This window comes from Bubalus bubalis, chromosome 22 (genome assembly GCF_019923935.1).
Source record: "Bubalus bubalis isolate 160015118507 breed Murrah chromosome 22, NDDB_SH_1, whole genome shotgun sequence".
NCBI lineage: Eukaryota > Metazoa > Chordata > Mammalia > Artiodactyla > Bovidae > Bubalus > Bubalus bubalis.
In genome coordinates, this window is record NC_059178.1 from 30,602,130 (window position 1) to 30,629,031 (window position 26,902).

The following is a 26,902-nucleotide window of genomic DNA, read 5'->3' on the forward strand; positions in this document are numbered from 1 at the left end:
GCTACCTGCAGAGTCCACACTAAAAGGAGAGCCAGTCTATTCCTTGATCTTCCTCCCAGGCCTGGGGGTATGGTGAGGGAAGCCTGAAAGGCGGGTTACTCCTCCTTGGGGGGTTAGATCAAACCTTGAGCTGACTTTAAATGGCCCTTTCTAGCTAAGGTCTCAACCAAGTTTGGATTTGTAATTGAGCAGAAAAGAAAGTTTTGAAGCAGCTCTTTGATTCAATTCTTGTGACCTTTGTGAAATAAACCTTCTTAAGACTGAGTTATGATATCAATTTGCTTCAATCCAACAAATATGTACACTCTTATGCACCCCAGGGGCTCATCTCTAGCAGGGGATCAGATTAGGTCATGCCCAAAGTAGCTGAGGAGGACACTCCAAGCACAAACTTCTAGAAGCAGAGATAAGAATAGGGCTGATGGGAGTGGAGTGGAAAACAAAGATGCAGAAATGTCACAAAGCCAGGGGTCCAGGCAAAATAGGATCAAGACCATTCATTCCTGCCATATGTGCACAATAGTGCTTTGTTGAGTGCCTGCCATGTACCAGGGACTGGAACACGGCCATCAATACAGCAGGATTTCAGACTTGACGGAGCTCACGGGGTAGTCGGATGACAGATACCACACAAGAGATGTTCTGAGAGGATGTGATCATGGACACACCTAGATGGGGGCTCTGGGAAGTCGCCCTGGAGGAAAAGTCCCTTAAACAAGGAAGGAGAAGAGGTGAGAGGAAGGGGTTGTCTCCAAACACAAAGCACAGCGCAGGGAACAGACTGGGGAGGAAAAGTGCTTGGTCAATTCAAGGAGCTGTGCACAAGCAGTGCTGGAGCCAGTGGCAGGGGCTGCAGAGCTCGACTCAGGCAAATTACAAGGAAGCACAGGACACAGAAAGCACTTCAGTTCTGGGGGCTTCCCTGGTGGTCCAGTGGTTAAGATATCCACCTTGCAATGTAGAGGACGTGGGTTCAATCCCTGGTTCGGGAACTAAGATCCCATATGCCGTGGGCTTCTGAGCCTGCAGGCTGCAACTAAGCTTGAGTGTTTTAACTACTGAGTTTGCTGCAATGCAGATCCTGCCTAAGATCCCAATAAAGAAAAGATCCAAATATAAAATGGAAGGAAGGCACTTAATTTTATTCTAAGAGTTTTGGGAAACCACAGAAAGCTTCTGAGCATGAACTGATTTGGTTCACAGACAATAAAAGGCAACAGTAAATGCGAATGTTCAGGTCAGACACAGTCTAGTTCAAATCTGAGTCTGTCGCTTATTTACTGTGTGACCATATGAGATAAATACGCTCATAGATAAAATGGGAATATAACAAAACCTATATGTACCTCTCCTAAGGCTTGTTTGGAAGATTAATTTAGCAGATGTTAGCGAAGTGATTAGCACCCATCATGGCACACAGTCAGCATTCAGAAGGACAGGCAGCATCATGGGGGGAGAAGCTATGAAATATGGAAGCTGTGATTGTGTGCTAAGTCCCTTCAGTCATGTCTGACTCTTTGCAACTCTATCGACTGTAGCCCATCAGGCTTCTCTGTCCATGGAATTCTCCAGGCAAGAATATGGAGTGGGTTCTTCCAGGGGTTTTTCAGACCCAGGGATCAAACCCACATCTCTTAAGTCTCCTACACTGCAGGCAGGTTCTTTATCGCTAGCGTCACCTGGGAAGCCACCATTATGGAAGCTATTAGTTGCTCAGTCATGTCCGATTCTTTGCGATTCCATGGACTGGGGCCCGCCAGGCTCCTCTGTCCATAGGATTTCCTAGGCAAGAATACTGAACTGGGTTGCCATTTCCTTCTCCAGGGCATCTTCCCAAGCCAGGGATCAAACCTGGGTCTTCCACATTGCAGGCAGATTCTTTACTGTCTGAGCCACTAGGGAAGATCCATATGGAAGTTAAGAGCATGGAATGTGGAGGAAGAGAGCCTTAGGTTACTCAATCTTTTCTTCAGAGCATCAGCATCTTCATTCCAAAAACACCCAGATTTCTTTAAAAAAATATATTGAGGAAAATACAATGTAGTGTGTCTAGCACATAGTAACTTCTCAACAAATTATAACCATTATTACTATTGCTAAAACTCAATCACAAAATTTTATACTTTTTGGCATGCTTTTCAAAGAAGTGGATTACCTACAATTACCACTACTACTGCATCAGATACATATTTATTGCAACTCCTCAATCCTTAAAAAACCTTTACCAATGCTATGTTCTCTCTCCAATTTTCAAAACCCCCATGAGATTCATAGCTACAGATAAAAATACTGAAGCACCCGGACACTGAAACCACACAAGGAGTCAAAGAAGGAAATACAGGTCACAAGAGTTCAGCTAAAACATAACTGCTACTTTATAAATAATAGATACCATTTTTATTATTAAGGCACAATTTCAACAGAGTGAAATACCGAAATCTGGAAACCTTTTATCCAGAATACATTATTAAGCAAGATTCTTCAGTTTTTGTCTCTGAGCTTCTAGCCTTCTAAAGGGTGAGTGCAGTGTTGCAGTGTGAATGTGGGGGTCCGAGAGGAAGTGTGGATCTCTGGGGATCCATCTCCAGAGTCATAGGGAGTTTGGTTCCATGTTAGTTGCATCACTGGGCTTCTGATTACTAGCAAGACAGAGACTCGGGGGCAAATGAGTTAATACCTTTTGTAACTAACTAAATACTTTGCCTATTTGTAAGCAGAAGCTCGAGGATGAGCTTTAAAGCTCAGATAGATAACTAGTGAGAACCTACTGTCTAGCACGGGTTTCCCAGGTGTCTCAATGGTAAAAAAATTTGCCTGTCAATGCAGGAGATACAGGAGATGCAGGTTCGATCCCTGGGTCGGGAAGATTCCCCTGGAGAAGAAAACAGCAGCCCACACCAGTATTCTTGCCTGGGAAATCTTATGGACAGAGCAGCCTGGTGAGCGACAGTCCATGGGTTCAGAGTTGGATACGGCTAAACGACTGAGCATGAGCACTGCACAGCACAGGGAACTCTACTCAGTGCTCTGTGGTGACCTAAATGGGAAGGAAATCCATGGAAGAGGGGATATATGTATGTGTGTAGCTGACTCACTTTGCTCTGCAGCAGCAACTAACACAACACTGTAAAGCAACTACACTCCAATTGGAAAAAAAAAAAAATCAAACTCTGTTCTGAAGGGCATCCTCTTTCATGTTCCAAGAGTATCCCACACCTCAGCATAAATGAGACTGATTCCTGCTAATGTGTTTTCGTATTTTAAATTGTTTTAACTTTTTGTCCAATGCTGGAGTATAGTTGATTAACCATGTTGTGCTAGTTTTGGGTGTACAGTGGGCTTCCCTGGTGGCTCAGATGTAAAGAATCTGCCCGCAACACAGGAGACCAGGGTTCAATCCCTGGGTCGGGAAGATCCCCTGGAGAAGGGAATGGCTACCCACTCCAGTATTCTTGCCTGGAGAATATAACGGACAGAAGAGCTTGGCAAGCTACAGTCCATGAGGTCACAAATAGGTGGACACGACTGAGTGACTAATGCTTTCGTTTTTTTTTCATAGCTGGATAACCATGTTGTGTTAGTTCCGGGTGTACAGCAACGTGGTTCATGTATACACACACATGTGTCAATTCTTTTTCAAATTCTTTTCCCATTCTTTTAGATTGTTACAGAATATTAAGCAGAATTCCCTCCCCATTTAATTTTATAGTTTTCTGCTTTTGCCATCCTCATCAGGCAGTGTATGCAGTACATGGACAGGACCTAATAAGGCTTTGCCTATTCAGTGCATGACTGCATGACTGCATCATCCCAAATTGTCTAGTCACAACCTATATGTCACTTTTCCTGTACTTATAAACAGGTAGGAGGAAAAACAAAAAGCCAAGAGATTGTGTATGATCTGCTTCTTCTTTAATGCAACCCCTCTGCCCTCCCACCTTCTCTCCATTTCTGCCCATCTCTCCGTTCCCCCTTCCATCTCTCCTTTTTCATTTCTTTCTCTATACATACATACGTGTGTATTTTCTTTAAAATTCTTTAAAAAATTTTAACTTTAAAACTAATCAGGGCTTCCCTGGTGGCTCAGTAGTAAAGAACACACCTGCCCATACAGGAGACACAGGTTGAGTCCCTAGTTTGGGGAGATCCCACATGCCTCAGAGCAACTAAGCCCATGAGCCAGAACTATTGAGCCTGGACTCTAGAGCCCGGAAGATGTAACTACTGAAGCCCATGTGCCTGAGAGCCTGTGCTCTGCAGCAAGAGAAGCCACCACAATGAGAAGTCTGTGCCCCACAGCTACAGAGTAGCTCCTGCTCTCTGCAACTAGAGAAAAGCCCACACAGCAGTGAAGACCCAGCACAGCCAGAAATAAACACATAATTTTTTTTTTTTTTAACCAATCAACAAAGAGATCAAGCTGACGTTGTCCAGTCTTGATACGGTGGCCTTCCGACCAGGTGGGGCTCTACAAGCTTGTCTCAGTAGAATGAACTGACAGGAAACCAGTTCTGCTGCAAGTTCTATATCTATAAGCCATGCCCAGAGTGGCTGACCCTGACCATAACTTATTACCCACCCCCTGTTAGGCTGAAAGGCTCCAGCATTTGACCTCACCAGCACTAAAGAAAGGGAGGCAGACTTTTTCAAACAAACAGAGCAACAGACCAAACATCCTAAAACTTTTTTAAGTTTTTACTAGGGTTATAAAACCCTTAGTTAGGTCAACAAACAGTGAAGAGATAGTAGCACAATGGACAATAGGGTTTGCCTTATAAAGAACAGACTGGACAAGAAGTCCCCATATAGTACATGTAAACAACCGCTTCTGTCCTTCTCCACCCCCACAGCAGCAGAGTCTTCCATGCTCCTGACCTGCTCTGAAAACATAGGTAGAAATTATAGGAAATCTGTGAGCTCAGAAATAGAATGAATGACTATTTTTTAAACAAAAAGAATAACAGCTTAAGGCAGACACCTTCCCCTGGGGTTGCTCATTCCTGAAATAGTGTACCCCTTTCTAGGAACTCCTGTCTCCCCAAATGACTTCCTTCCTTAGACCCGAGTGATCTTTTCTCCACTTTGTTACACTACCCAAGGGCCACCAATTAGCCTACTGAAATAATAGACCTTTCCTTTATAAAATACAAAAACTTCTGGGTTAAAACCATGAAGAGATATTAGAATGACCAACATAAGGGACACTGACAACACCAAACGTTGAAGATGACGAGGAGCAACAGGAACTCTCATTCAATGATGGTGGCAAAATAGTCCAGCCACTGTGGAAGACAATTTGGCAGTTTCCTACAAAAATAAAGATATTCTTACTGTACAATCCAGCAATCATGCTCCTTGGTATTGACCCCAAGGAACTGAAACCATATGTCCATATAAAAACCTGCACATGGATGCTTATAGCAGTTTTATTCATAACTGCCAAATTTGGAAACAATCAGGATGCCGGCAACTAGGTGAATGGATAAACCGTGATATATCCAATGGAATGCTATCAGCACTAAAATGAGCTATCAAGTCATTGAAAGACATTGAGGAACCTAAATGTATATTACTAAGTAAAAGAAGCCACTCTGAAAAGGCTCAACTGTATGAGTCGATCTATACGATATTCTTGAAATGGTAAAACTAGAAAAAGAGACGGTAAAAAGATCAGTGGTTGCCAAGGGTAGCAGGGAGGCAGTGAAGAGTAAGCGGAGCACAGAGGATTTTAGGACAGCGACACTACTCTGTGTGATACCATAATGCTGGATACATGTCATTGCACATTTGTCCAACCCTACAGAACTTACAACAGCAAGACTGAGGCCTAATGTAAACAATGGACTTCAGGTGATTATGATGTCCATGGAGGTTCATCAATTGTAACAAATGGACCCCACTGTTGAGTCATGTTGATAATGAGCGAGGTTGTGTGGGGCTGGGGTACATGGGAAATATCTTTACCTTCCCCCCAATTTTTCTGTAAGCCTAAAACTGCATTTAAAAAGTCTTAATTAAAAAAAAAAAGTCTAGGAAGATTAAGACCATATCGGTTGGCTATTCACACCTTAGCATAAGTTTGCTCCAATTAGCAGTTCATTTGCTATTTGACAAATATTTACTGAATATTTACTATGATCAAAGAAAAATAGAATCTCTGCCTTTATGAAGCCCATGGTTCAGAAAAGCAATTAAACAAGTAATCAAAATAATTAAGTGTTAAATTTTTTGAGCTAGTAAGTAAATATAAGGCAAAATAAAACCACACTGTTAATACTTAGCTAAAACAGATCATATTGAAGGAACAGGCGGTCTGCCTATGGCAGAGGTTAAGTATAAGAAGAGGGTCCCTGAACCACTAGGATAGGGAATAATGTAAAGGATATCCCAGAGTGGGTCTGGAGTGGCTGAAGCACCTGGCATGCTAGGAGACCTATAGAAAGAATTAGGAGGTGGAAATGGGCTGAGGGGGGAAGCGAAGCGACTTCCAAGAAGGAGGCTTGTTTATTTCAAATTTTCTTTGAACATCAACCTAGATGCTCTTGGTGGGTAACTGGGAAGTGGGGAAGAAGAGGGGCAATCCAGGGGCTGAGCAGCATTAGAAGTGACCAGCAAGATAGCTCCTCTTCTGTTTTGTAATTATTGGCTTGGACAATCCTAAACAAACCACTATTTAGAAACCCTTTTCAATTACAAGAATGATGGTGGTAAGACACGTCTAACTTGTGACCCCATAGACTGTAGCCTGCCAGTCTCCTCTGTGTATGGGATTCTCCAGGCAAAAATACTGGAGTGGGTTGCCATTTCCTTCTCCAGGGGACCTTCCGAACACAGGGATGGAACCTTGGTCTCCTGCACTGCAGGTAGATTCTTTACCGACTGAGCTACGAGAATATTTTATTACAAATCTCAGATCTCTTAAAACCAAAGTAAGAATGAGTCTCATTAAACCCCAGGTCAAAAGTGTATAAATGCATCCAGGATTGTAAGGTAACTTTGAGACTTAAGGCTTCCCTGGTGGCTCAGACTATAAAGAATCTGCCTGCAATGCAGGAGACCTGGGTTCAATCACTAGGTCGGGAAGATCCCTTAGAGAAGGCAATAGCAACCTACTCCAGTATTCTTGCTTGGAGAATCTCATGGACAAAAGAACCTGGCAGGCTACAGTCCATGGGGTCATAAAGAGTCAGATACGACTGAGCAACTAACACACACTTGATATTTAAACTCAGTTCTCAGTACCTAACACATGGGAGACACAAATTTCTTCCATCCTTCAAACTACTGATTCTTACCATGATCAAATTACATAATTACATAATCTTAGTTAACTCTGATTGATGAGAAAAAATTTAGGTTAATAATTTTCTTAACCTACCTACAAAACTGATTGAATAGGTCATTCAAATTTTCATTAGAATGTCAAACTTATGACTCTGATACTGTAACTATTTAAAATTTAACAGAGCCAAATTTTTCCATGTAGAAAAAATTTTTTTTAATTTTATTTTATTTTTAAACTTTACAATATTGTATAAGTTTTGCCAAACATCGAAATGAATCCGTCACAGGTATACCCGTGCTCCCCATCCTGAGCCCTCCTCCCTCCTCCCTCCCCATACTCTCCCTCTGGGTCGTCCCAGTGCACCAGCCCCAAGCATCCAGTATCGTGCATCGAACCTGGACTGGCGACTCGTTTCATACATGATATTATACATGTTTCAATGCCATTCTCCCAAATCTCCCCACCCTCTCCCTCTCCCACAGAGTCCATAAGACTGATCTATACATCAGTGTCTCTTTTGCTGTCTCGTACACAGGGTTATTGTTACCATCTTTCTAAATTCCATATATATGCGTTAGTATACTGTATTGGTGTTTTTCTTTCTGGCTTACTCTCACTCTGTATAATAGGTTCCAGTTTCATCCACCTCATTAGAACTGATTCAAATGTGTTCTTTTTAATGGCTGAGTAGTACTCCATTGTGTATATGTACCACAGCTTTCTTATCCATTCATCTGCTGATGGGCATCTAGGTTGCTTCCATGTCCTGGCTATTATAAACAGTGCTGCGATGAACATTGGGGTACACGTGTCTCTTTCCCTTCTGGTTTCCTCAGTGTGTATGCCCAGCAGTGGGATTGCTGGATCATAAGGCAGGTCTATTTCCAGTTTTTTAAGGAATCTCCACCCTGTTCTCCATAGTGGCCGTACTAGTTTGCATTCCCACCAACAGTGTAAGAGGGTTCCCTTTTCTCCACACCCTCTCCAGCATTTATTGCTTGCAGACTTTTGGATCGCAGCCATTCTGACTGGTGTGAAATGGTACCTCATAGTGGTTTTGATTTGCATTTCTCTGATAATGAGTGATGTTGAGCATCTTTTCATGTGTTTGTTAGCCATCTGTATGTCTTCTTTGGAGAAATGTCTATTTAGTTCTTTGGCCCATTTTTTGATTGGGTCATTTATTTTTCTGGAGTTGAGCTGTAGGAGTTGCTTGTATATTCTCGAGATTAGTTGTTTGTCAGTTGCTTTATTTGCTATTATTTTCTCCCATTCTGAAGGCTGCCTTTTCCCCTTGCTAATAGTTTCCTTTGTTGTGCAGAAGCTTTTAAGGTTAATTAGGTCCCATTTGTTTATTTATGCTTTTATTTCCAATATTCTGGGAGGTGGGTCATAGAGGATCCTGCTGTGATGTATGTCGGAAAGTGTTTTGCCTATGTTCTCCTCTAGGAGTTTTATAGTTTCTGGTCTTACGTTGAGATCTTTAATCCATTTTGAGTTTATTTTTGTGTATGGTGTTAGAAAGTGTTCTAGTTTCATTCTTTTACAAGTGGTTGACCAGTTTTCCCAGCACCACTTGTTAAAGAGATCATCTTTAATCCATTGTATATTCTTGCCTCCTTTGTCAAAGATAAGGTGTCCATATGTGCGTGGATTTATCTCTGGGCTTTCTATTTTGTTCCATTGATCAATATTTCTGTCTTTGTGCCAGTACCATACTGTCTTGATACTGTAACTATTTAAAATTTAACAGAGCCAAATTTTTCCATGTAGAAAAATATTTTTATATCCAAGCTGTTCTATTCTTTTCAAATAGGTACCATAAAATGGTACAGGTATCCTCATCATTACAATGTATATAAATCAGATACCCCGCCCAAATAGTTTCCAACTTTCTAAAGTCCTTGGGCTTCAACTATTTCTCCATGATATAAATTAATCCACCTAATTTGTAGAACTATGAGGATTAAAGGAGAGGATTAGGACATTTATCCCTGCTGTTTTTACTCTATCATTTTGTTCCAATATTTTGAATATAACAATGTTGAAAACAAGCATTTTTAAACAGAATTTTGCCACTACTGATGAATTTTTATCATTAAAGAATTTTGAGAAGTGAATCCAACTGAGATGATTAAATTCCTTCATCAATTCCTTTCACAGCACAAACTATTCTGTGTTTCCTAAGTTCATTCTTATTTCACTGAAATCATTTTCACTAGGATCAACCCATTTTTATTAAAATTACCATAATTTGATTCATTCATCAGTTTTTGCCTATTTCAAATACTTTGTGAGTTTTAAGATGAACATTCCTACCAAGTTCAATTTCTCTGGTTCAAATGCTGAAGATTTATATTTTGTCATTCTTCTGTCAATTTTATTCAAAATCAAATTTGGGGGAGTGCAATTTACAACATCATCAGGCTTTATTTTTGTGTTGATTATTTCTTCTAGCAATTTTCATTATTAATTAAACAAAAACCTGAAAGTTCTGCTTGTCTGTTAGCTAAATCAAGAAAATATCATCAGATATTCCAGGTTCGATGCACGATACTGGATGCTTGGGGCTAGTGCACTGGGACGACCCAGAGGGATGGTATGGGGAGGGAGGAGGGAGGAGGGTTCAGGATGGGGAACACATGTATACCTGTGGCAGATTCATTTTGATATTTGGCAAAACTAATACAATTATGTAAAGTTTAAAAATAAAATAAAAATTAAAAAAAAAAAGAAAAAGAAAATATCATCAGATATTTTGTGAGACAGAGAGTCAGACGGGAAAAGGGAAAAACAGAAGAAGCTGAGGGAAAGAAGGAGGAGAGGAAGGGGACAAAAATACTGACACAATGAAAAAGAAGAAAGTACAGAGGGAGAAAACAGAGTAGCAGAAAAGAGAGGAAGCAAATGTCTGTAGGCAGCACCTGCCTCTCAACTCTGCTGTGAACCCAAACTGTGCTAACATAAATAGCTAGATTGATCGATCGATAGATGATTGGAAAAGAAAAAAAGTCTGTAGGCAAAGTCAAAGCATATTCCTAAAGACTGAAATAACAGAGGCCACGTGTCATCTGGGACCAAAATAAACAGTTTCATTAAATGAGACAGTGTAAGTAGGTTTTATAGTATTAAGTTGTTCTTCTTGTTACTATTATTATAAGGTTTTCATAGGTTATCTTCCAAAACTGGAAGACATCCAACTGTGTTGGTCATCCAACTGTTAATAACACACATTAAAAAAAATACATAAAATTCTAAACTTCAGTCAGCTTCCAGCACCATTCCCATCCCACCATCTCTCTCTCTCTCTCATACACACACACACACCCCCCAAATGTTTCACTCCTGTTGTGCTTCACTATCCTGTTCAAAATACTTGTCCTGGTGCTGACTTTTGAGAACAGCAATGTGGGGGGAGGAGGAGAAGCCAAAAACCAAGAAGAGGGTAATTAGATATACACCTCTCCCTTTCTTGGACTCAGGACTGGCCCTAAGTAGGTTTTTTGTTTGTTTTTTAAATTTTTTGTCCGAGTCAGTTGACTTAACAATGTTGTGTTAGTTTCAGGTGTACAGCAAAGTAAACCAGTTACACGTACACATATATCCACACATTTTTTTTTAGATTCTTTTCTCATACAGGCCATTACAGAGTATTGACTAGAGTTCCCTGTGCTATATAGTAGGTCCTTATTAGTTATCTATTTTATATATATAGTAGTGCATATATGTCAATCTCATTATCCCAATTTATCCCCCCTCTTAATCTCTGGAAACTATAGGTTTTTTCATACATCTGTGACTCCACTTCTGTTTTGTAAATAAGTTCATTTGTAGCCTTTAAAAAAAAAGATTCTGCATATAAGTGATATCATATGATATTTTTCTTTCTCTGTCTGACTGACTTCACTCACGCTAGGTAGATTTTATGAGGAAGATAAAAGTCCATTATACTTCCCCAGTTTTCTTCCTAAACTTACTTATTCTTGCCTAGTTTCTCTTTCCCCATGACATCAGAGGCCTCATTCCACCGAGAGGCACCCCCACACACAGAACTTCAAGGGCACTCTATCCAGATTATTCAGACATCTAGAGGTGTACGTATCAACGCTTCTCATCCATCAGCCCTTCCCACTCAATGTTCAGTCCCCACAATACAACTGATCTCCAGCTCTGAATAGAAATCAATCCAATTAAATCACTTTCCACTTATTTATAAACAACTAACCTGGAATGTAAAGTCAAGTGGGCCTTAGAAAGCATTACCACAAACAAAGCTAGTGGAGCTGATGGAATTCCAGTTGAGCTATTTCAAATCCTGAAAGATGATGCTGTGAAAGTGATGCACTCAATATGCCAGCAAATTTGGAAAACTCAGCAGTGGCCACAGGACTGGAAAAGGTCAGTTTTCATTCCAGTCCCGAAGAAAGGCAATGCCAAAGAATGCTCAAACTATAGCACAATTGCACTCATCTCACACACTAGTTAAGTAATGCTCAAAATTCTCCAAGCCAGGCTTCAGCAATACATGAACCGTGAGCTTCCAGATGTTCAAGCTGGTTTTAGAACAGGCAGAGGAACCAGAGATCAAATTGCCAACATCTGCTGGATCATGGAAAAGGCAAGAGAGTTCCAGAAAAACATCTAGTTCTGTTTCATTGACTATGCCAAAGCCTTTGACTGTGTGGATCACAACAAACTGTGGAAAATTCGGAAAGAGATGGGAATACCAGACCACCTGATCTGCCTCTTGAGAAACCTATATGCAGGTCAGGAAGCAACAGTTAGAACTGGACATGGAACAACACTGGTTCCAAATAGGAAAAGGAGTACATCAAGGCTGTATATTGTCACCCTGCTTATTTAACTTCTATGCAGAGTATATCATGAGAAACGCTGGGCTGGAAGAAGCACAAGAAGGAATTAAGATTGCCAGGAGAAATATCAGTAACCTCAGACATGCAGATGACACCACCCCTATGGCAGAAAGTGAAGAGGAACTAAAGAGCCTCTTGATGAAAGTGCAAGAGGAGAGTAAAAAAGTTGGCTTAAACCTCAACATTCAGAAAACGAAGATTATGGCATCTGGTCCCATCACTTCATGGGAAATAGATGGGGAAATAGTGGAAATAGTGTCAGACTTTATGTTTCTGGGCTCCAAGATCACTGTAGATGGTGACTGCAGCCATGAAATTAAAAGACGCTTACTCCTTGGAAGGAAACTTATGACCAACCTAGATAGTATATTGAAAAGCAGAGGTATTACTTTGCCAACAAAGGTCCATCTAGTCAAGGCTATGGTTTTTCCAGTGGTCATGTATGGATGTGAGAGTTGGACTGTGAAGAAAGCTGAGTGCCGGAGAATTGATGCTTTTGAACTTTGTGGTGTTGGATAAGACTCTTGAGAGTCCCTTGGACTGCAAGGAGATCCAACCAGTCCATTCTAAAGGAGATCAGTCCTGGGTGTTCACTGGAAGGACTGATGCTGAGGCTGAAACTCCAGTACTTTGGCCACCTCATGCGAAGAGCTGACTCATTGGAAAAGACTCTGATGCTGGGAGGGATTGGGGGCAGGAGGAGAACGGGATGACAGAGGATGAGATGGCTGGATGGCATCACCAACTTGATGGACATGAGTTTGAGTGAACTCCGGGAGTTGGTGATGGACAGGGAGGCCTGGCGTGCTGCGATTCATGGGGTCGCAAAGAGTCGGACACGACTGAGCGACTGAACTGAACTGAACCGCAATTTAGCACTCTCAACAGCTATTTAAAAATAGCTTGAATATTAATAAAATTTAATTCCCTATAAAATGTTTTAAAGATTAAAGAGTTAGAAAAGAAATTTTGATAGGTAACCACAGTAAAAGCAGGCCAGCCCTACCTGGAAGCTTCTCTTACTCCAATTCTATATGCTCAGCTGTTTGAAAGGTCCAACTTTTGTTTATAAATGTAAGCAGTAGAAACGGGAGGGCATCTGTGATTTGTATGTAGTGAAGAGAGCAAATGTGGGTACTTGAGAAGTAGCCTGGTATAGGAGTTAAGAGCGTGGAATCCCAAGGCAGGTTGCCTGAGTTCAAATTCCAGCTCCACCGCCATGCACCATTTATGTGACTCTGGACAAGTTACCTAGCCTCTGTGTTCCACAGTTTCCCCTTCTGTAAAAGGGAGATAATAATAATATCATTACCTAAACCTGATTGCTATAAAAGGGAGGTAATTATAATATCATTACCTAAGATTTCTGTAAAAGGGAGGTAATAATAAAATCATTACCTAAACCTGATTGTTATAAAGGTATATATAGTACATAGAGGGCTTCTCTGGTGGTGAAGTGGTGAAGAATCCACCTGTCAATGCAGGGGCGTGGGTTTCATCCCGGCAACCCACTCCAGTATTCTTGCCTGAAGAATTCCATGGGGAGAGGAGCCTGGTGGGCTACAGAGTCCATGGGGTTACAAAGAGTCAGACATGACTAAGCAACTAAACCACAATAACTCATAATACTTAGAACAGAGCATGAAACAGAAAGATTACTTGCAACTGTTAGTACACATAGATTGCTCATAAGTCATAAATTTTTAAAGATTTTTTTGAACTGGATGATTTTTAGTCTTTATTGAGTTTTTTACAATATTGCTTCTGTGTTATGCTTTGGTTTTTTGGCTGTAGGCAGGTGGGATCCTAGCTCCCCAACCACGGATCAAACCCAAAACCCTTCATTAGAAGGCAAAATCTGAATGACTGGATTGCCAGGAGGGTAATTCCTCAAGTCATAAAAAGTTTAAATCAGCTGTGCTGTGCTCAGTCACTTTAGTTGTGTCCAACTCTTTGTGATCCATGGACTGTAGCCCACCAGGCTCCTCTGTTCATGGGATTCTCTGGGCAAGGATACAAGAGTGGGTTGCCATGCCCTCTTCCAGGGGATATTCCCAACCTACAGATCAAACCCGTGTCTTCTGCATTGGCAGGTGGATTCTTTACCACTAGTGCTACCTGGAAAGCCTGGTACATTGTGTAGAAGCATTAGTACAAGATATCTGCTACCTGTCCATAATGGCTATTTTGCAGTTGAGCTGACTACAGTTTCCTATTACTACTACTAAAGGCAATAAAAATTATTAGGTAGAATCATAGAACTTAAGTGCAGAAAGGGCTCTACTATTTCAAAGGTATCAGCCTACAAATACTAAGTTGAAGGTCAACAGATTAAAAAACTCATGCAAGCTCAGAGGCAGAGATGGAACAGCCAAATGCAGAATCCAACCTTCGTACCCCCTGCCTTATTTTACTTTCAGAGACAGAGGGAAGAGCCTTCAGCTATGACGCAGATACCTTGATGTTCTGGCTTCTTGGGTCTCTACTGTAAGACTTATCAGTCCCACGGTGTAGAGAATCCTTTGTTGTTAGGGGATTCCTTTGTGTGTGGAATAATGAGCAACCAGCAATTCCACAAGAAATCTCTCAGTACAGTCAGCAGTCATGGTGATTTCAGCTTGGTTTAGGAGAAAATGGGAAAACTTTCCTATGTAGATTTTGCATGACCACCTAGCAGTCTCTCTTGCCTTAAGCCTGTGGCCCAAATACTCCTGCAGTCAGCTGATTGGAGTAGGTTGTCATCTAACTATATAAAATGGAAATGATTACCATACCATTGAACACAATTAATCACATGGCATTTACTAATGGCTAATGGTATATGGGCTTTCCAGGTGGCGCTAGTGGTAAATACCTACCTGTCAATGCAGGTTAGATGTGACTTCGAACCCTGGGTCAGGAAGATCCCCTGGAGAAGGGAATGGCAACCCACTCCAGTATTCTTGCCTGGAGAATCCCATGGACAGAGGTGCCTGGAAGGTTACAGTCCATGGGGTCGCAGAGTCGGACACAACTGAAGCAATTTAATACACACACACACACGCAATGGTATATGAAGTAGAATTTCATTGACAAAATATTTTCTCAAAGATTACACATGATTGAAAAACAGAGGATCTACTATCATAGCAAAATGGGAGAAGCAGTCTTATTGGATGGGAAATGTAACAGTTCAAAGGAGCTGAATCTACTCATATTTATGATCCAGTTGAGGGCAGGTACTTCGGAATAATGAATAAATACTTGCATACAACCAGACATTCAATGTAAAATTCTCGGGGCATTCTTCAGACTTGTTTTCAAAATGAAATAAGATGTTGTGTCTAGTGGATGGGAGAGTTGTCATTTGAATATATTTACAGCATCTTAAAAGTCTGTTGTGGGACTTAAGGCTTGTCCCCTCGAATCCCTTCTCATTGTTGTATATTTAACTTTACGTCTGTCAGGTATGGCAAGCACTTCAATCTCCCACTGTTCAACCAAGCATCAGAGCACAGAGGAAAAAAAAAAATGTTCCAACCCCAAAGGGGGAAAAAATCAGAAATAAAGACGAAAAAGAGAAAAACTTACAAATCTTATCTGGGCTTTCATTCAAAACAAATTCTTTATCCAACCTATAAAATATTGCCAAAAAACCTTGCTATGGCGCAAACGCTCAATCATCAAGGAACTGAAAAATTTATGGTGGATTTCCTGCCGATTTGTGGGGCTACTGGGTCCTGCTGTGATAAAACTCACAGAGTATGACAGGCATTTGAATAAGCCTTTCTATCGTCGAACCTGGGTTCTGCAAAGGATGAACTTTAAGATTTTCTTCCAATACAGCTTGTGAAGAAAAAAAAAAAGAAAGTGAAGCCAAAGATAACAGAAAAAGAGACACAAATCAGCTTTTTATTTTTTTTCAACTAGCATCTAGAGCTCTGGTTGGTTGAGGAGTCCAGACGATCCAAACTTGTGACCAAATGAAAATAAACCCATGGAATCTTCACACTTTGATTTACAGGCCACCCAGGCAATCATTCATGTAGTCTGCAGTCATGATATTACTGCAGGGCACCCACTCAGTTACTCTTAAGATAGCAACGATTATTAAGCAGACAGCAGAGAAAGGCCTCTTACTTTCAAGCTAACACATTTTGATTACCAATACCACATACACAGGAGGACAAATGACTACACTCTCCGAGCTGGTTCCCTCTGTCTCCCCTCTTCCCCGCTAGCTGAGGACTAGTGTTCTGCTCTGGGGCCAATGGGCTTTCCTGCCAAACAAATCTAAGGAAAGGAAGGGGAAACAGGTCACAAGGCTCGACTGACCAGGACTGCCTCCACCACGGAGACAGGAAGCACGGGTCCCTGGGGGTGACCCCTTTGCAGCTGTGCCCTTCCCCCTGACACACGAGCACCAGCACACGCAGTGATCCATGAAGGCAGTGCGAGGGGAGTGAGAGAAAGGTGATGAGTTGACAGCATCCGCTAAAAGACATCCAGGGAAGCTGCTATTGACGGCGGCGGCGAAGCACAAGGTTTGGCAATCGGCCACCGGCACCACGTGCAAAAAGAGCTTACTTTTTAAGAGCGTAAATTTTAACAGCAAAATTGAAAAAGTGGTAGTGGACAAAGGAGAGCATTTTTCCTTTGAGTCCCACTGTCCAGGTAAACTTTGCCTCCGAGGCTAATGCCGGGCACCCGAAGAAACCAAAGACTGGATCCCCGCCTGACACCAGAGATCATGCCGCTGCCTCCCTCTCCTCCCCTCCCCCAACCCCAGACAGAAACTGCTACCTACCTTCACGTTCACCCTGCTGATAGAAAAATATTAATTTAAGGCATATCAAAACACATTTTATAATGTATAAATATAATACCCAATAGACTCCTGAGAGATATACAAAATTAATCCCACTTGTGAAGGCCTTAATATTAGCTCTTTCCTCTTGGGAAGACTTTAAAATCCCACAAAAGCCCTTGATTTATTTCCTTCCTACACAACAGCAACAAACACTCACATAATTTTTGAGCAATGTAAAATATCACTTTAACGTTGACTGCATGGAGATGGAGAGAGAGAGAGACAGCTCCACTTAGAATGGATACTTCGATAGTGAAGGAAGTACTTACAGGTCTCATTTCCCCCAATGCATGAGCTTAAGGCATTAAAGCTGCCAGCCGAGTTCAAGAAGACAGCCCACCGAAACCTAAATGTGTCTCATACATACCTTACGCTTCACTTTTACGCAGCCTCTCCCAAAGGTTCATTACTTTCTTTCATATTTAAGAAGTTAGTGAAGTCCTATCAACTCAGAAACATTTATCTCACAGTAATTTTATATCCAGAAAAACACAATGATTATTCATCCTAAACTAAAAATTAAATGGATTTGGAGACTATCATTAATATAAGGTATAATATAATAATGATATAGCATCATTAATATGTAATTGTATGTAATAGTGCATCAGAAGGTCGAAGAAAAGGAATATAAAAAGTATATGCTTATTCTAAGCAAAAGTCCAGCAAATATTATCATCTTTCCACCTTCCCTGTTTGCGCCATCACTGGATATGCTGGTTGTATGTAACACAATGTTTTTTCTTTCCAACACTCTCCCAGCTAGTTTTTCATCTGTAGCAAGTAAGAAAAATGTTGGTTTCAGGAAAAACAAAAAGGCTAATAAAACTTGCTATATCTAACTTGGATTTCAAAAATAACTATTAGTGGGTCATGTCAAAGTGGAACCCAGAGCCTCCACTTTCAAGTAAAGTGTGCAAAACTCTTGGTGTTCACAGACACTTGGGTGCCAAAAGGCTTAGTGGAAGAAAGGATATACATGGCTATGGTTATTTTCTTATCTTTTTGTGGGAAACACAGGTGAAAGAAATTAGTGTCTTATCAAGTTATTTTGTTTCTGTTCAGGTGCAGAATAACAAAATTAATATCTGTGCTATACTTGTATGGGTGAAAACCACTACACTAAATATAATATCACTGAAGCCACAATTATCTTGAATTAACAATCACCCATGATGACACAGAACAGTAAAGACTGAAAGATGATCAGGACTTAAGAAATAGGAGGAAAGAAATGAGGAAGAAAATTAGCATGACTTAACTTTCAAAATATTTCTCAAGGATGCCACAATCTTCCATTAAAATTAATGTGCTGGTACATTTCTCTACACCCACAATCCAGTTAAAATACAAGATCCATCATATCCAAATTTTGTGACAATGGTTAAGTCTTTTTCAATCTGTGTGCAAATTACAAAATAAGGAAAATGTACTTCCTTGCCTCCATCATTTGGAAAATGACACCTTTTAAGTCAATAATGCAATACTTAGAGAAAATGGTGCCATAGCAAAATATGACAGCATAGGCGATGCAAATTAGAGCTAAAATGGAGAGCATTGCTATTCATGTACCCAGAAATGGGGCATTTCCAACATTCCCTACAACTTGGCTTTTGAATAGCACTGGAAAAAAAAAAAAAATCCATCCTCTGCAGAGAATCCAAGTTCTTGCATCTGTGATATTCCATGTTACTTATTCAACAGTAAATGCTTCAGCAAATGACAAAAGAGAGAGATAAGTATTTCTAACAAAGAGGAGATTCAAGCAAATTTAAACCCCCACTCTTCTATTCATGTTTCTCCTTTAGGGGTCTATTCTCTTTTCAATTTGACAAGATGTGTGCCACTAAGTCCCATTAATGTCAACGCAGGTGGTGATGTCCCCAAAGCACTACTGCCCGTGACTAGAACAGACCACTTGCTTGCTTTACTGACCCACAGAGCCCAGCATCACTGGTGATGAAACTCGAGTGTCTTGCAACTTCATCCCTTAATTGAGATCCTAACGTATGGCAAAAATCCAAGGCCTCTGCTCAGGTTGTTTATCTTTCAATACTTCCAAGTCACTTACTAGCTAGAAGAGAAATGGCATTGTGATTTAAAGTGAAAGCCGTCCACTGGCTGCTCCTAATTCTTCCTCCTCCTCTTCTTCCTTTTAAACCTCTTTCTCTTTCCTCCACTTTTAACAAATAATAAATGACTATCACCATGGAACCTCAATAGACTTGCTCACCACTGTGAATAGTTATTATAATGTGATGTCATAAAACAGGTCATTTTTTACAGTAGGCTGGCTTCAGTTATGTTATAACTCAGTTGTTTTAATAACTTTCAGTCCTCTTTCTCTCTTTCTAAACTTTTAGTCTCTTTACAAATCTCAAGGAAAAACTACCTACACTGATGGGAAACTGAGGGGTGGGGGTGCTTAATTCTCATTCTGAAATCAAATGAAATATACCAGCTGTTGCTGTTACCATAATCAGCCATACCACCCATGGCTTCTATAATCAAAACGTCCCTGAAAAGGTAAAGAGGAGTAGTGAGGGAGTGAAGAACGGAAGAGAGAGCAGCATTGTTTATAAAACAAGAACCAACTTTATGTAAGAGGATTACATCAATCAAAGTTGTTATGTAATTAGTTTGGACACCCAGACAACTTATAAAAATATACTAGAGCATTCTACAATAATGATCTAATGCATTTCAACATATGTTAGCATAACTACAGACTTTGGCCCATTACCAATACTACAGTGGTTTTTGTGTAGAAGAACCATGTCGAGTATTTATTTTTGACTGAGCTCTGTATGAATGACTTAGAATTCATTCAAAAACAAATGCCTTTTGCTTCTCTTGAATTTAATAGGCAACAAACTTCACAACGGATGGGCAACAGAATTTCCTCTTTGATAACCAGCCAGGGGGAAAACTTGTTATGCAGAAGAACGGACAACATATCCGTGTATAACAAACATATATTCTAAACAAAAACAAGGTCACATATGGTTGTGATGTGGTATTCAACCAGAGAAGTTTTGATTGACATGTATACGAACACCGTGATGTAGAGCATAAATAGAAAATGTTTCAAATCCAAGTGTTTTACCTTCACATTATGGGAAATAATAAATACTGAATAATGTAATACAAGGTATTTCTATCTTGGGGTTCTAATGACTAACCACTTGAGCTCCGCTTTTGTGGTTTATAATGTCACCAGAACCCTCCATGGAATTATATATAGAATAAATGATAGGCAACGTTGAATTACAAGGCTATCAGGCTATAATACATAAAGTAAGTAGCTAATATAGCCTTATAAATTATAGGCTTTTATGGTCTAGCATTTTACAGCATAATGTCACAAACTGCAGTGATACAATATATTGATAAAGAATATGATATCACATTAAGTTTCAAAAAAAAATGTCCCTGGCACTACATTAGAGCCAAATTATTTCATAGAATCACAGGCTTGGAGCTGGAAGGATCCTTGGAGGAAGTTAGGCTCAGAGCTCCCCCACAACCACCAACCAAAGGCAGGCCTCCCCCGGCCCTCCTCCTCCGTGGCCCTGACAGATGGCCATCCTGCCTTCAACACTCCCAGCACTGAAGATAATAGGGGAAGTGTCAGAGAAATGCCTCAAACGTATACATGCAATAAAGACACATCATTATTAAGTAGCAAATGTAAAGGTTAAATGCCCATACTGTAGCTGAGTGCACACCACCACACTTAACAGTCCACACACACACACTTGTACAAAAGATTCTCATTTTTTTTTTTACAAGTGACAAGGGACGTAGGAAGAGGATCAAGACTCCTTTCTACTACCTCTTTGTATCTCTCCCTTTTGTCTGTTTCAGGTACACTCACCATGCAGGATCATGGGATTCCACACTCTTCTTCACTCCCAGACACACACACGAAAGTCAGATCTAGAACCACACACACGACCAGATCCCGAAGGACCACAGGCTGCCTTCAAAGTGAGAAATAGAGACGCTGAAGACGCAGCGAAGCTCATCGCCGGTAGGTGTGAGGTTTCCTGCCGACTAGAAGAATAACAAGTAAAGACTGACACAAGCCTCACCTGTGTCTGACCAGTTCCTTTCCAACAGTGTAATACTGAGTTGACCAAAAAGTACATTCGGGTTTTTCCGTATGATCTTATGGCATTAAAAACAATAATAAATTGAATCGACCCACTGAGAAGAATGGAGTTCTCCCAGTCCATTAGGAATACTTGTTTCAAATTTAGTAGTTTCGAGGAGTGATCAAGGATATTATAAACCGCAGATCCAATCATCTCTAAAATGGCTTCTGAAGAAATATCCCATCACCCAAATCCACTCTTGCCCGTACTCTCAATTCCTCATACCCTCACGTACATACATTCTGAGTAAATCATTCCTTACACCTACATGACCCTCATTTTCTACTTCCTGGTTAAGAAATTCCTCTCATATCATCTCAACACACAGCGGACTTAGGGATGAAGCGTCAAGTGATATAAAAATGACCCCTGGCTGCCCCAGGCTCTGGTGGCAGCCACTGGTTTGTGTGATGTTGGATCTGCAGCAATGTTTTCATAGCCAGACAGGAATAGAGAATAACGAGAAAAGCAAGAAGCATCTAAAACAGACGTGAGGAAATTATTCTTCCTGGAAACCGACTTTGATTTTGTTCCCATTCTTCAACACAAACTCTAAAGACTGTCAAGAGAGGGGACGGGATGATTCCTGCACACCCAGGGTACTTTCTCTCTCAGAGCACAACACGGGCCCAAATCAACTCAGCGGATTCAAACCATGACGCACAAGGCTTGCTCCCAAGGATTAATTTATGGAAATGCAAGATGTGGGAGATAGAAAACTTACTACTGACTAATGACTCAGTGTGGTGTTAATAATGACTGACATTTACTGAACACTTAGTATGGGCTTCCCTGGTGGCTCAGAGGTTAAAGCGTCTGCCTCCAATGCAGGAGACCCAGGTTTGATCCCTGGGTCAGGAAGATCCCCTGGAGAAGGAAATGGTAACCCACTCCAGTACTCTTGCCTGGAGAATCTCTTGGACAGAGGAGCCTGGTGGGCTACAGTCCACGGGGTCACAAAGTGTCGGACACGACTGAGCGACTTCACTCACTCACTTAGTATGTGCTTTAAACTGATGCTGTCTTGGCATGCATTCTTAAGGGAATCTTAGGAGGAGGGTACTATTATTACATGGGTTTGCAGATATGGAAGCACAGAAAGTTGAAAGTTAAGTCACTCAGTCGTGTCCGACTCTTTGCGACCCCGTGGACTGTAGCCCACCAGGCTCCTCCATCCATGGGATTCTCCAGGCAAGAATACTGGAGTGGGTTGCCATTTCCTTCTCCAGGGGATCTTCCCAAGCCAGGGATCAAACCCAGGTCTCCCTCATTGCAGGCAGATGCTTTAAGCTCTGAGCTACCAGGGAAGAACAGAGGGGTTAAGCAACTTCCCCAAATCACACAGCTATTAAAAAGCAGAGCTAGAAATTCTGCTCAAGCAATCAGACTTTTCTCAAAAATAAACACTATGATATACAGTTTTAACAACAAGGGAAAAAAACATAACAAAAAAAACACCTCTGTGTGGCCCACTCTAAGAGGCTTGCGATGGCCCAGTGCAGTGTGAAGTATCTTATCAGGCAGGTGGCTATAATAAAGCATGTGGTCAAAAATAACAGAAGGAATCACAGGCGGTACTTAATCAGCATTTATTAGAATCCTGCTGGCCTAAAACTAGCAGAAAAAAATCCTCTCATATCCCAGGCAAAGGTTTTTATCTTTTGTTCAAACTGGGATCCCACTTTTAAGACTCCTGAAAATAGCCCTTGCACCCTTCCTAAGAGAATAAGTAGGTTTTGAGGAAATCCTTCCTGCTTCCTGGTGGCTCAGACGGTAAAGAATCTGCCTGCAACGTGGGTGACCCAGGTTCAATCCCTGGGTTGGGAAGACCCCCTGGAGAAGGGAATGACAACCCGCTCCAGTATTCTTGCCTGGAAAATCCCACAGACAGAGGAGTCTGGCAGGCTATAGTCCATGGGGTCACAAAGAGTCAGACAAGACTGAACGACAAACACACTCCTGTTTTCAGACAATTCTGTTTACGAATCTGAGGATTTAGGGGGAAAAAGTAACTCCTCAGATCAGATCCTCAGCTCCATTCTAAAGTATGTGTGAAAGGGCTAGTTGCTCAGTCGTGTCTGAGTCTTTGCCACCCCATGGACTGTAGCCCACCAGGCTCCTCCGTCCATGGGATTTCCCAGGCAAGACTACTGGAGTGGGTTGCCATTTCCTTCTCCAGGGGATTTTCCCAAACCAGGGATCAAACCTAGGTCTGCCTGCATTGCAGGCAGATTCTTTACCGCCTGAGCCACCTGGTTAAGTCCTGAAGTATGAAAGGAGAACATGTATGAAAGTATGAAATGAGAACACAGAGAACTGTTGAATAATTTCATTAACATTTCTTCCAGCTAAAACTTTCAACAACTTTTTCGTTGGTGGCCATCAAGTGCCTCTGGAACCAGGTGAAGGGAGATAAGAGTGCAGAAGAGAAAAAGAAGATGGGTGCAAAGATGGAAAACAAGAGGAGAGTCCGAGTGGAGCCGGTTGGCTGGGAGAGGAGCATGGGGGGCAGCAGGCACGTCTAAAGCATGGACGCCAGCACTGTGCACCCAGCACAGCAGCTACTGAACCAGGAGTGAAGTTAGGCTGGTGTTTCAGACCCAGGCCTTAGGGGAGCAGGGCCTGCTTCAGGAATAATACAGGTCAGTGTCTGGAAGGGAGAGGTCAGCAGAGCTGCCCACCTATCAACTGGCCAAGCGCAGAATACGGGGTGGGGTGAGGGTGGTGATGGGAAACGCAACGACAGGCAATGGGGTGGTGCCGAAAAATCAGTATCTCATTACAAATGTTGCAGGCTAGCATAGGAATCCTTTTAAAAGGACTGGTCAGCAGCTTTAAAAAAAAATGAAATTATATACATAACTCCACACTTCAAATGGAAATAGTATTCAAGTAGGAAATTCTGTCGCTTTTCTTCCTCTTTAGGCCTTTACCAGGACACCTGCAAATAAGAAATACAGGATAAAAAAAAAAAAATCCCGCAAGAATAAAGCACTTTTTGATTGACAAGGACAGCAAAGAACACAGAAGATGGCTAAGTGAAAGGCACCACGTGGAGCCCAGATGAAAGAGCTTTTAAAATTTTTAGGGCGCCAGATTCAAGTGTTCCAGTGGATACTTAAACGTGCTTCAGCACAAAACCGTTTCCTCAGATGCACTAAGGGCTCCAAGAAGGACTTTAGCCACAGTGTGCTGGCTTTGTCCAGAAGGCAGCTGGCACCTCTGTTTGTATAATGAGCAGAGCAAGGCCTTTCTCCAAGGAGAGACCAACCAACCTCTGACGAGAAGGCTGCCCGGGCCTCTCACACATATCAAAAATCATCTCCATGTGGGTTTTTTTTTTTTTTTTTTCCCTCAGAAAAGAGCCTCCACCACTCGTAACATTGAAAAGTTGCCGCTTTCTCTCTGAGGTGGAATTTCACCTCAGTCGCCTGATTTTGCCCTTCGTCCTTCTCTTCTTAAGGTGGCTCTGTTCTAATCTTAACCCTTGAAGGAGCCAGCACTCAGCAAGGGTCACAATCTGAGTGGAATTCGAGGGCTCTTTCCTGGTCTTGGGTCCCATACTGGCTAATTAAAAGTTGAGGTCAGGCTCCAACTTCTGGGCCACAATAAATACCCTGTAAAACCCTCACAGGGTGGGTGGTGGCTGCATCAGCCAGAGCATTCATTTAAAGACAGGAATCACACCCCCTTCCAAGTTGATGTGTCTGCGTTTAGTATAATTAATTTCATTGTCTTGATGTTTCGACTGAAAACTTTGCTGAAGGCAGTCAGGAAAATCGTTCAGGAGTTAAACATGGCCTTCAATTTCAATGTAAAATAACGTTGTGCTGCTATGAACAACCTAAGGATACTATAAACTGGGATAAATCTGGAAACGCTGGAGCCTCTCTGCGTTTCATGACTGAAGACCAGAATCTCTCCTTGCCACCATGACTAGAGTTTAAAACACTGTTATAATTTGCCAAATTCCAAAACAGTCGGTGTCTTACTCCCTCACTTTGAAACTGAATCAGTGACAAATCAATGCCCTGAGACAGCTCTATGATTATAGCCACACCTAAAGCACAAACCAATACTTTTCCCTGCCTCCCCTACCCCAAAAAAAAAAAAAAAAAAATTCACGAGCGGCCACAGCTGGAACTGTTTTACGCTGGATGGCTGGGTCCTGTGAGAACGCTCTCCTTGTCTTTTGTCTGTGAGGCTAAAGAAGCTGGACTCAAAGGTAGCGTTCAGTCCCCCGAGGGGCCTGGGTAAACATGAGCCCAAGCCTCCAGCCCCCTCCTGATAAGGTCAGGTGACACGGTGTCAAAAGACAGCCAAGGAGAGAGCTAGAAAAGTGCACACACAAGGAGGATATTTTTCTTTCTTCTGACTAGAGATAATGAAGAGCAGAAATGGACTTCAAATTTTCTTATTCACTTGAACATGTAAGAAAGGGACTCCCACCCTCTCCAGCTCTACATAGGTACATATACCCACATTCACTACAGACTGAGACAGGTATGGATGTGTGTAATACACACACACACACACACACACACACACACCCCAGATTTGCTCTGGGGCTACACTACTTCCTGAATCAATGCACATTTGATTTTAGAACTCGCGCATCTACTGCAAAACTGTCAAAGCACCCTGAGTTTTCCAATGCAATTCAACAGCAGCAAAATAACACAATGCCACCCATCAGAATCAGGGAAATCCTTTCACCCAAAATGCCTGAGTGCTTCCAAAATCTGAGTTCTGAAGACAGAGGCTGCTGAGGGCTGGTGGAAAAATAAAAGGGAAAGAGAGAGTTCTAGGGATGAAGAAAGTCTTCAATAACAACATGAGAGCTGGTCAGCAAAGTGGCCACACCACCAGTTATGAAGTGGGTAGAGCAAAAAGCGAGACAGGCAGATGTAATAAAAGAAAAGCACCATAAGAAAAGAGAAAGAGATGAAGAAATATTTCCAAGTAACCAAGTCAGGTACAGTGAGAGTATTGACCAAAAAAAAAAGAAAGAAAGAAACAGCTAAGGTTGCGAAGAAACCACAAAACTGATGATGCGCCTGAAAATGAAAACGACTTTTTGCATGTAAACAAAAGAGGTTTCTAGTGAGAAGGAATACACAGACACACACAGACACACACACCTATGCTCTCTCATAGACACACACACACACACACAGAGGCATCAGGCATCTGACCATTTCAAAAGCAACATCTAAAATTTCATTAAAAAAGAGCCCAGCTGCTTCCTTACCCTGACTTTGTCTTTAAGGACTTAGCTAAGCTGAAGGAGTGGCCAGAAAAAGGAAGAAAAAAAAAACACACACACAAAAACCACACTTCAACCCATCTCTCTCAAATTCTTTTATTTCAGCAATGCATTAAGCAATCTCCCTGCAGAGTTATTCTCTTCTTCCTGGTGTGGATAAAGCTCCCCCTGGGGAGCTCTGTAATTTCCAGCTTCTCCGAATTCAGGTATTAGTAAAGACCGCTTGGGGACGCGCAACAATATAACTCTACATTTTCAGGCATTCGGAGAGAACCCCCTAAGGGTCCCAAGTTCAAATTTCTGAAATGTAGGCATTGTAAAAGGAACCTCGGGGGACTCCAGCAATAGAAATCTGCTGAATTCAAAGCATTTCCTAAGCCCTGGCAGGAGCCTTTGCTCCCACTGGAGGCTTTTTATAAAACATGTGTTGCTGACATGTTGACAGATTGCTCAGTGAAGTGTTAGGTGCAT

At 41.6% G+C, this 26,902-nt stretch overlaps 1 protein-coding gene, 1 long non-coding RNA gene and 1 other non-coding gene across 7 annotated transcripts in view; 2 read left to right on the forward strand and 1 right to left on the reverse strand.

Annotated features, from left to right (window-relative positions):
* ZNF521 (zinc finger protein 521) overlaps positions 1 to 26,902 on the reverse strand; it is a 313,446-nt gene that overhangs the window by 214,658 nt on the left and 71,886 nt on the right. The gene's annotated exons all lie outside the window — the stretch shown is intronic.
* TRNAW-CCA lies at positions 21,955 to 22,027 on the forward strand. Its single transcript has one exon. It is a non-coding gene; the product is annotated as a tRNA-Trp (tRNA).
* Positions 22,805 to 23,591, forward strand: LOC123331233. The gene is made up of 2 exons (XR_006547775.1): positions 22,805 to 22,894; positions 23,514 to 23,591. It is a non-coding gene; the product is annotated as an uncharacterized LOC123331233 (long non-coding RNA).